The 9,864-nt window shown below is 45.1% G+C and overlaps 1 pseudogene; it reads right to left on the bottom strand.

Annotated features, from left to right (window-relative positions):
• Positions 1–9,297: 9,297 nt before the first annotated feature.
• LOC144154010 (U1 spliceosomal RNA) lies at positions 9,298–9,428 on the bottom strand (annotated as a pseudogene).
• Positions 9,429–9,864: the final 436 nt, after the last annotated feature.

Here is a 9,864-nt window from a genome sequence, read left to right as displayed (position 1 = left end):
AAATTTAAAGGAGCTTCCTTATTGGTGAAAGTGATGCTGAACGTTTTGGTTTTGTTTAGTTTCATGCCCCAGTCTTTGCACCACGCCTGGATAGAAGTTAACGATTTGTTAAGTTTTAGCTGATCTTCTGTGTTGTTAACTGCTGTATACATCACACAGTCATCTGCGAACAGTCTAGTTGTAATAGATGGGTCAATAGAGAATTGGATATCGTTGATATAAATTAAAAATAAAATTGGGGCAAGGACTGAGCCTTGTGGCACACCAGAAAATACATCCAGAGTCTTCTAGTTGTGTTCATTTAAAGCAACATATTGTTTTCGGTTTTTTAAATAGCACTGAATCCATGAGACAACTTTCGTTTCTACTCCTATGGCATTTAGTTTTGTTATAAGGTCCTGATGGGGAACGACATCATATGCTTTAGAAAAATCTAAAAAGATCGCATCTAATTGTCCTCTTTCATTTAGTGTGTCGGCAATATCGTTAGTAAATTCAGCAAGTTGGGTAACCGTTGACAGGCCAACTCTAAAACCATGTTGACGCTCGTAAAGCAGAGAATTAGATTCTAAATGGGTCATAATTGCTTTGAAAATAATATGTTCAAGCATTTTACAGCACGTGCTAGTCAATGAAATTGGCCTATAATTATTAAAATCTTGGTTTGGGTATTGTCGGATGGCTGTATTCGCTTCGCCCTTAGGCGTTACCAGGATGTTACCACGGTACATTTCACGGTTTCCCCCTTGTTCAAGGGCTTATCCCTATATTGACAGGGTATGGGTACTCACTCTTCTCCAGAAGTGAAATTGAGCTGTCGTTTCTTTTGGCCTTGTGAGCGCGTAGGTATACTTGCTTTCCTTCCATGTCAACATTTCTTTATTTGTTGCTTGTGGTTCATTGTTTAGCCGGCTTCGGACTTAGGGTAATTCAACACAGAATATTGATTACCCTCAATCAGTCAAGTCACATCGTAGATAGAATAATTCGATAACACGGTGGAACTTATATTAATGTTGGCGCTATCAGTAAAACGGGAGCCCATTATACTAAGCGCAGCGTAAGGAAGCATAAAAGAGGAAGTGCATAAATGCTTTATCATCAGGGTTTGATCCCGGCATAAAGGTGCAACCAGGTTTGCGCAGGCGATCTCGAGGTGCTTGGGATTTCTGAAAAGCCCGAACTGCTGAATGGTTCATTTATTAACACACCCTGATAAGATAAGAAGAAAGTTTTGGCAGTTTTAGAACTAGGCCGTCATCCGGAAGCCACCACGCTCGCTTTAGCCGCCCAAATGTAAGTGATCGGAGTATACAATGAAAGATTGAATAATCGATTGCCTGGTATCCCGTACGTTGGGGTAGGGGTGATAATTATCTGGGAATTCGATCTGGGTCCTCGTTACACTTGTTGTAGGTGCTGTTCTAGGCTAGCAGGCTCCTACCGGGAATCTGACACACATACCGCAGGTACACCTTAGTTTTCATGCTTTGCATTTGAGAACTGATTTGCTGTTTGCCCCCGAATTCTAAGCGCTGTAGTTTATCGGTATCAATAATTTGATAAACTATAATTGTTTTATTTGCCCCTGTGGTAGATGGGATATCTTCTGGTTATTACGTTTACTTCGATCGACGCACTCAGGATGTTGGTGCAGTGAAACAATCGCATCCGTATGTTTTCCCAATTTCATAGCTTGCCTTATAGATTTGACGCCACTGCCAAGTTCAACACCTTGGGAGCCATTTACCAAATAAAAAATACCATGTGTCTAAATCGGTCGCTTTCGTCCTCAACTCTAAAAGACGGCGAAAGGTGGCCTGACGTACGCAGGTTCTTGCCTTGCTGGTGCAACCTAAGTTGCATGAATACTCGAGCCTTTAGAAGATCTCAAGAGAACTGAAATCTCTTTTTACTTGATCCCAATTTTCTATGTCTGGCTCATTGTCCGGGCACTGGGCTAAATAACTATTATTTTCTTAATTTTCTTAATATATTGGTAAACCTACCGAAAGGTTCCGGGAATCTGGTTAGCTCGCTGTTGTTAGGGCCGCAAGGGTGCGGTTCCGTTCGGTTTCAGAGCGTCAACAGGGAGGCGGGGATGACGTATAAACTGGTAACATTGTGAGGTTCTCCTTAGGGAGCGGGTACAATCCACTAAAACGTATTAGAAGTATATTTATTCAATTGCTTATCCTTAGGAAATCGGCATGGCTCATCAAAATGAGTTTGAAAAGGCCTTGCAGAGAGGTGTTTCCAGTTTAGTTTATGATATAGTTTGAAGTTTCTTTTTTAGGCTCAATAGAAAGGATGATTTCGAGGAACACTAGAGGACATTCATACTTATGCCATCAAATGTTAAAACAGCATACAAAGCTGCCTAAACTATCTGAACCATTTGTCTAGTTGCATGCAGAGATGGGCAAATAAGCTCGCTAGCTTTATCCTCACCTCCAACTTAAACAAGCCTTCAAAGCCTCCGCTTAACCTCAACCTATTTAATGAGGTTCAGGTCTGTGTGGGCAAGCTCACCCAAATGTCCACTAATTATTATTACTTCAATGAAACCTCACCTTACTCTTCTTTTCACTTAAGTCAGAGTAACGTCATCGAATACCCCATCCGTCTCAGTTCTTGCGTCTTCTCTAGTTTACTTGAAGCTTTCTTAAGAGGTGTAATTTCTTAACGAATACCCATTCAGTGGCACATCTTGCCATTCTCCGAACACCACCAGTCACCTGGTTTGGACATGGCTGTGCAATCCCCCTCATTACCACTCTCTCTCCTCCTCCTGAGCATTGCAATTGCAAGCTGCGCTGTAGCCAGCTCGAAAACATGAAGCCCTGATCCTCCGCGCGAAGACTGCAACTATGGTCTGCGGTTTACCGGAATAAAATAACCACCCATTCCACTACTTTTGGTCCAAGTCCCTTCCCCGCTTTTCTAATAAACGTTTTCAACAACAACAAGCGGGCAATATTCCACACATAGCAGAGATACCAAAATTTAGGCCAGACATTTATATTTGACCGCATAAATGATTTCTCCATATTGATGCGACATGCTTAACGCGGCGTTCAGTTCCCCACCATTGTTTTAGCGTGCGAGTTTTTCTAGAGAACCTGAAAGAAAACAATAAGCAAACAGTACAAATAAAATCCCTATACAATATGGCGTTACCGGCGGCCTAAGTTATTAAGTGCGAATGCACTTCTTAAGCAAGCCTGAAAAGCGTCCGCCGCCGTCCGCATTCCGCCGCCGTCCGCATAGCAACAGCTGCGGGTGCGCGCGCTCCTCGTCTTCCTTGGCAACGGGGGGAGATGGGCGCGCGCTGCCTGGCCGCTGACATGGCACATACCCACGTGGCGGATTGGCCAGGAATCGGGCGTGAGAAGGGCTAATGCACCCGCTTAAAGGAGTACTGACACGAAATTTCAAAGCCGAGATCCGCTCTAGCAATGAAGTACAACGACAACACAAATAGGTGTCTGTGCATGGCACATACCCACGTGGGGGATTGGCCAGGAATCGGGCGTGAGAAGGGATAATGCACCCGCCTAAAGGAGTACTGACACGAAATTTCAAAGCCGAGATCCGCTCTAGCAATGAAGTACAACGACAACACAAATAGGTGTCTGTGCATGGCACATACCCACGTGGGGGATTGGCCAGGAATCGGGCGTGAGAAGGGCTAATGCACCCGCTTAAAGGAGTACTGACACGAAATTTCAAAGCTGAGATACGCTCTAGCAATCAAGTACAACGACAACACAAATAGGTGTCTGTGAATAAATGCATCTTTCTTTCTTTGTAGTTGTGTGTGTGTGTGTGATCTCTCTTTCGCGAACATTACCGAACCGCGCAAATTTAACTCCTGCATTCGCACTTTCACATTCTTCCCCTCGGGTAAATGCGGGGAATTTTTTTTTTAGGTATATTTGATTTTGTCAATCACAACGATAATTCGTACAAGGTTGCACTAATTGTGGACGTCACTCGAACAACAGCATCGATCTTAACTTCAACCAACCTCAACGTCATCAGCTAAGCTGACGTCAGATTTTCCGACCCCTTCAGTCAGCTGGCCGTTATTGGTACCCTCGCTTCAACCTAAACTTATAGGATTAGGCCAAGGAGTAGCTGAGATGAATGTATCCATAGGTACCTTCACAAAAAGGTCGTACGGGCTGTATTGAATCTACAGTTGAGCTATAAAATTTAGCTCCCACCAAACATGAACATCAAATTCTAAATGACGGAAAACAATACGACTTACAGAACATTATAGGGCAAATTGTTGGGAAGAGTTTGGTGGTCTGATACGCAATTACTCTTGGACGTAGCGTAACCTTTTCCGAAATTTGGTATTTCATAGGAACGAGCTTTCCCTTCTAGTGCTAACCTCTGTTGCAGCCGTTTTAAGCATGCAATCGAGCGCTTACGTAATTATTCATCCAAGACTACGCCCCCAACCTTCCGCCTCCAAAATTATGTATGCGACGGGGCTTCGGGTTAGCGCGCTTGGTAAGTTCGCTCCTGTACTGCCGCAATTTATCGTACGGACCCCCTTGCTCACAGAACATGTGCAAGCAACGTTATGTTGTCGGGCGAAAATGGTTCTAGGAGTAAAAGAATCGAGGGTCAACCAAACGAGCAAACATTTCAGGTGTACTACTCTACAAGATGGCATTCTGAATATGTCTATTTCATTTACCCCAGTGTGAAACTACCTGAAGTATGTTCTGCAAAATCCTCGTGCGGCAGTCTTCGCTCACATATTTTGTCTGATCTTAAGCTCGTCGTCTCGGCTTTGAAATCTAAATATTTGCTCGAGAGGTTTTTGAACATTCTCATAGGTTAGGTCAAAGGACGGTGTTTGTGACGCTTCAGTTTTTCGAGAAGCATAATTGGGTAGTTTTACTACATCCACCATATTTAGCAGCGCATTAAACAGAGATAATTTTGGAAATCATTTATTTTTACGCTTAGAACAGATTTACGCAACCAACCGGTAAGCACAAAACCGCACAGCGTGAACTTCGAACTGTGGTATGGAGTTAATCGGAATTTGCTTCAACCAGATGTTTTGAGATGCCAAAAGAATGCGCGTGCCGTAATTTGGAAAAGTCGTATTCTCCATTTTTGCTAAATTATCTAATCTCCGCAAATTTGCTTTTTCGCCGTGTGTTATCTCGTGCATCGAGAGTTAGCGCAGGCATCCCCATTCCGTACCACAGCGATGGCGTTCACCTGCAAATATAATAACTTGTGAGGCCTCATTCATACAGCCGTCACCTTCTCCGTCACGGCCCCGTCACGTAAAAAAACCGCGACGGAGACCTAACGGAGAGGTGTTCGTACTGGAGCTCTCCGTCAGAGTACAGGGTCGGTTTCCGAGTTATCAGTTTAGCCTAGAATCTGAAAAGTAAACATAATGTCGCGAAATATACGATAGAAGGTGAGTATAATTGCTGTAATGCAAAAATAAAAAGTGGTCAAGATTTTCACGTGTGCTCACTTTTCGCTGAATTTAGCCGTAAAATGTTCACTTTTCTAATCGGCTGGTTTACCGCGGCGCGGAGTCCCGTCGCGTTGACGGAACGGAACAGTAGAGCTGGGCTTCCAGTCACCGTCGCACCGTCTTCGGCCGAGAAACCATCGCCCATGATTGAAGACGGTGACGTCACGGTGACGTGCCGGGGTGAAAAAGGGCTGTGTGAATGATGCCTGACAGCGAAATGTAAGTTATTCTGTCTGGGACTGACACTGCTGCTTGGTACTCATTTGCAAATTTGACGAGGGGGAATGAAAAGGTTTCAGGTAGGACCTGTAGGACCGGTCTATCGGCATTGATAATTTCAAGGGTGTATATAAACAAAATTGAAATGGCAACCACTTGAATTACCAATAAATTGCCGGTATGATAAGGGTAGGACGCAAGAAAACAGCCTGGCGCTTTGGTTATAGTCACTGATCACTCCCTCAGCACAACTTCATGATATGCTCGTTGTACGCTACCAAAGAAGGTAGAACTACACTCTGTCCTTTTAAACGACTGTGACGATAGGGTGAGAAGCATGAACCCGAAAATGAACGCAGGTTCCACTGTAACTGCAGGCAGCAGTTAAGAAAGGGGTGCGCACTGATTTCTGGTCAGTTGATGGTACAACCAAGATAACCACGATTTCATCGTGCAGTCGACCAGTTCTATGGCCGAACAACATAAGGCGGTGGCGGTCATCCCACTACTCCCTAAAGCCTTTCGTTTTCCTCTTCCGAAGAGAAGAATTCAAACCCTTTTTCTTAGTGAAGTCAAGGAGAGTGCACTTTCGTTTTACTAGTCTCTCTATTTCAACGATGATAGCGACACGGTTACCGGAGATTCCGAACGAGGTGGCAATAACACCTTTACAATGAAAAAGAACAATGTGGAAACATGAAACGTAACTGTTGCTAACAAAATTGATACACAGAATCTAAACTGAAGAAATCGAAACGTTGAACTGGGCGCAAGCGGACTTGCGCTTTTGCGGCTAACTCGTGGAAGGTGATCATTTTGACAGAAGTGGGGCTGCCTGGTGACAGCCACTGGGAAGGGGACTTTGGGCCCCAGGTACTCGGACATGAAGGGTTCGGGGGAGCGGGCCATTTTCCGTTTCGGAGGGAGCTTTTCCTGCTTTCAACAGGGCTCCCAATCCTTCGGCGGGTGTCCCACTTGCATTCCTTGGTCGAACCATTATTTCAGGCGAAATGGCCGTGAGCCGCAGAATACTTTCGCAACAAATGCGATAGTCGGCAAGGGGGCGTTACTTGCAGGCCAGGCAAACGGGTTATTCGTCGTGTTCTTCGGAACTTTTCGACAGCCCCGTTTTGGTGCTGCAGGAGGCGCTTTTGTTAGTTTAGAGGAATGCGTGACTATAGACTTGCAAGTTCGGTCATCCGTCTTTCGGATTTTTTCGTCGCCATTACCTTTCGTAAGTAAATCGGTTCTCAAATTCGTGGGCGCGGAAGTGAATGCTGAAATAGCTAGCGGGTCACAGGTTCTCGGGAGCTGCTTTTAAATCTGAGAAAATGGTGCGCAGTATTTGCGGCTGGAGGAGAGGTGCATCAGATGGCTTCTTTGATTCCATAAACTGCTCAGCTGACATGATTGAACTCGCTCGGTCAAACCGTGGGGGTTGGCGTTTTATTTTCAGACGCAATAAAAGTTCTCGAGGAACTACTCCGAAATGTTGACTATCAGTCTCCAAGTATATAGGCCAATATAACCTAAACCAAATGACCTCATGACACACACTGTTCTTGTTCTGCGTTCATGATTTGCTCAGCGCTGAAAGGAAGGACATCACTGAGCCACCTTTACTACCGGTCCCCCTCATACCTTCATCCAGCAGAAAAGTCCTAATTAACCTTGTCTTACTCTTCTAATTGCATTCTGGACCCTGCGCAGAAGGCTGAGAAAGACATTCTCAACCAAACATCCAAGAATGGAAGTCAAGCTCAGTGATACGATTCTTCGTTCCCTTTACCGTTACCACGCACAGAGACCACTCAAGGGTGAGTGCATGCACATCCCCGCAGTCACGTGTAAGGGGCTCTTAATTACTGCCGTGATGGCAGGCTATGCAAATGCAGCCCATGGCTTACTTTCTTATTGTTACCGGGCACCGGGAAGATGTAAGGCCTCAAGAAATGCATCCCTTATCAAGGGTTTTGCCTTAAGGGGTTGACCGGCATCGTACAGCCCACCTGTCTTTCGATCGATGCGTCCCTCTTTCTATCTTGGTGCTTGTACTCGAGCTGCGTTCTATGTAGGTTTATTGTACTTCATTATTTTTTTACCTATTGAAACTAACAGTTCTATCTCTACGTACTCGTTTAAGCCTTTTTATCGTCCAGCTACCCCGCTGCAGCAAACGCTACTTTCGGCTTTGCTAGCGTCACAGTGAGGTTCACTTCTCAATTACCGCTTTTCATCAGAACTGCTCAGTCAAGTGCTTCCGCGTGGCGAGAGGACTACTGAAATTTTTTTCTTGAGCAGCGAAAACTGACCACGAGCAGTGCGGATATACTTTTAGCAAAGGTAGAGCTGTCATCCCACCCTTGGCAAGCCATTCGAACCTTTTTGGTACGTTAGAAATACTCGAGCATAGACATACGGTAATCCCCGGACGCAGTGAATTGAGCACTCTTTTCCGTGCACAGCACGGAACTTGCACGGTCCTAAGCGGCCATACTCATGCAAAAATGTTCATGAAAAATATAACTCGTACTATTTACGGCTGTTGCCATCAGGAAAAGTATAAAACTAAAAGAAGCTGTACGAAATAACATCGGTATGAAATGGCCCGCAACAAGCATACGAGATCAGACCAAGTGCTAAATGTTGCACAGCACAATGTTATGCCGAAAGTCAGAATTACAGAATAACGAAAAATGCCTTCTGTTTGTCTGCACAACGAAAAGGGGGGCAAAAGAAACCTGACCTTATTACTGAATATAATATTTTGCTGGCTGGTGTGGCACGGTCTTTCTCTGTACCACTTGAGAGTGATATGCCAAGTTACTTTGCGCACTTATTTGCAGTTATTTATTTGGCATACGCACCAGCAGTATTTCTCAGTGGTTATCCATTTCTCAACTCGTATTAGGAAATTTTTTTTTCGAGCTCCTTTGTGTGAAGACGTCAAACGAAAAGGCTTGAAAAATGTGCGGTTTCTTAATGCAGATATATAATGCGCATTTGTTTATTACTTGATTTTTTCTCCTAACCTTTCACGCACGCAGAAGTCTCCTAATGGTTCAGTGCGCAGAATTGTCTGTTTTAGTAGCGAAGCTGTTTCGCAAATTGTTATTTTGTGTGTCCGCAGTTCAAAACACCAAGAAAATACCGAGCGCGATTCATGGCGTGCCTCGCGGCAGCGGCCCGTCACTTGGAAAAACCAAGAAAATACCGTGCGCTCGCGTGTGCGTGCCTATCGGCGACCACCCAAAAAAACTCCATCATTCGCCGTAATTGTGGCAACACTTGCTCGGAACGAGAAACACACGCCATAGCGTACGCCCCTCAAAGATTATGGCTAATGATGATCAATTCCAAAAAGTCCCGGGCCATCTCCACCAATGTGAAACCTGGGGAGGGGCGAAGCATGCAGCGTATAAGTGTATTCAAAGATTGTAAGTCTCCCTCTTCCCACACGGCACGCCCTGATTGGGCGCCGGAGAAACGCCAGCAGGAAGGGAAACCACGCGTTTGCTGAGGCGGTGGCGCCCTCTCTTGTGTTGAACCGGATTTAAGCCATTTGCATGCCCCATCTGCCCCAGTTTGGGGTAGTGGCAGGGGTCAACGCGAGCGCTTTGCAATGCCCGCGCCTCGCCCTGGGGGCTCGTCCTCGGTGATCAATGAGTCCCCGGCACCAGGTAAGTATACCTTTTCTTGCTTCGACCGACCACTTGACCCGATCAACCTAGCGTCGAGAGCCGGTGGGTATTTGAGTAAAATTACAACCCGTTTACAAACCGCTTCTGCTTGCACTCGACGATTGCTAAAAGCAAACGGAGCGTTCTACAAATCTTTAAATTATGTTAGTTTATTTTGAAATGTATTATACACTTTTCTTTCAGTACGCGTTGCGCTCCAGCGTGAGGCGTTAAAAAACGAGGGTCCCGATGTTTTAGTACCGTTACTACATAAGACGACGACGACAGAAAACGCCGACAGTCTGAGCCCCTAACCTCACACTTATAACAAAAATGAGTGTAAAGATCGTTGCGGCAACCTATAATAAGCAAATCGGCTGCAATCGTGGACTTCAACAGTAGTGATGGTCGTGAAGGTTGAGTACAGCATTGCTACCTTTAAGA

The sequence above is a fragment of the Haemaphysalis longicornis genome, unplaced genomic scaffold (assembly GCF_048455015.1).
Source record: "Haemaphysalis longicornis isolate Haplotype H1 unplaced genomic scaffold, Haemaphysalis longicornis Haplotype H1 scaffold_9, whole genome shotgun sequence".
Classification (NCBI taxonomy): Eukaryota; Metazoa; Arthropoda; class Arachnida; order Ixodida; family Ixodidae; genus Haemaphysalis; species Haemaphysalis longicornis.
This window is presented reverse-complemented; position numbering and strand designations above follow the sequence as displayed.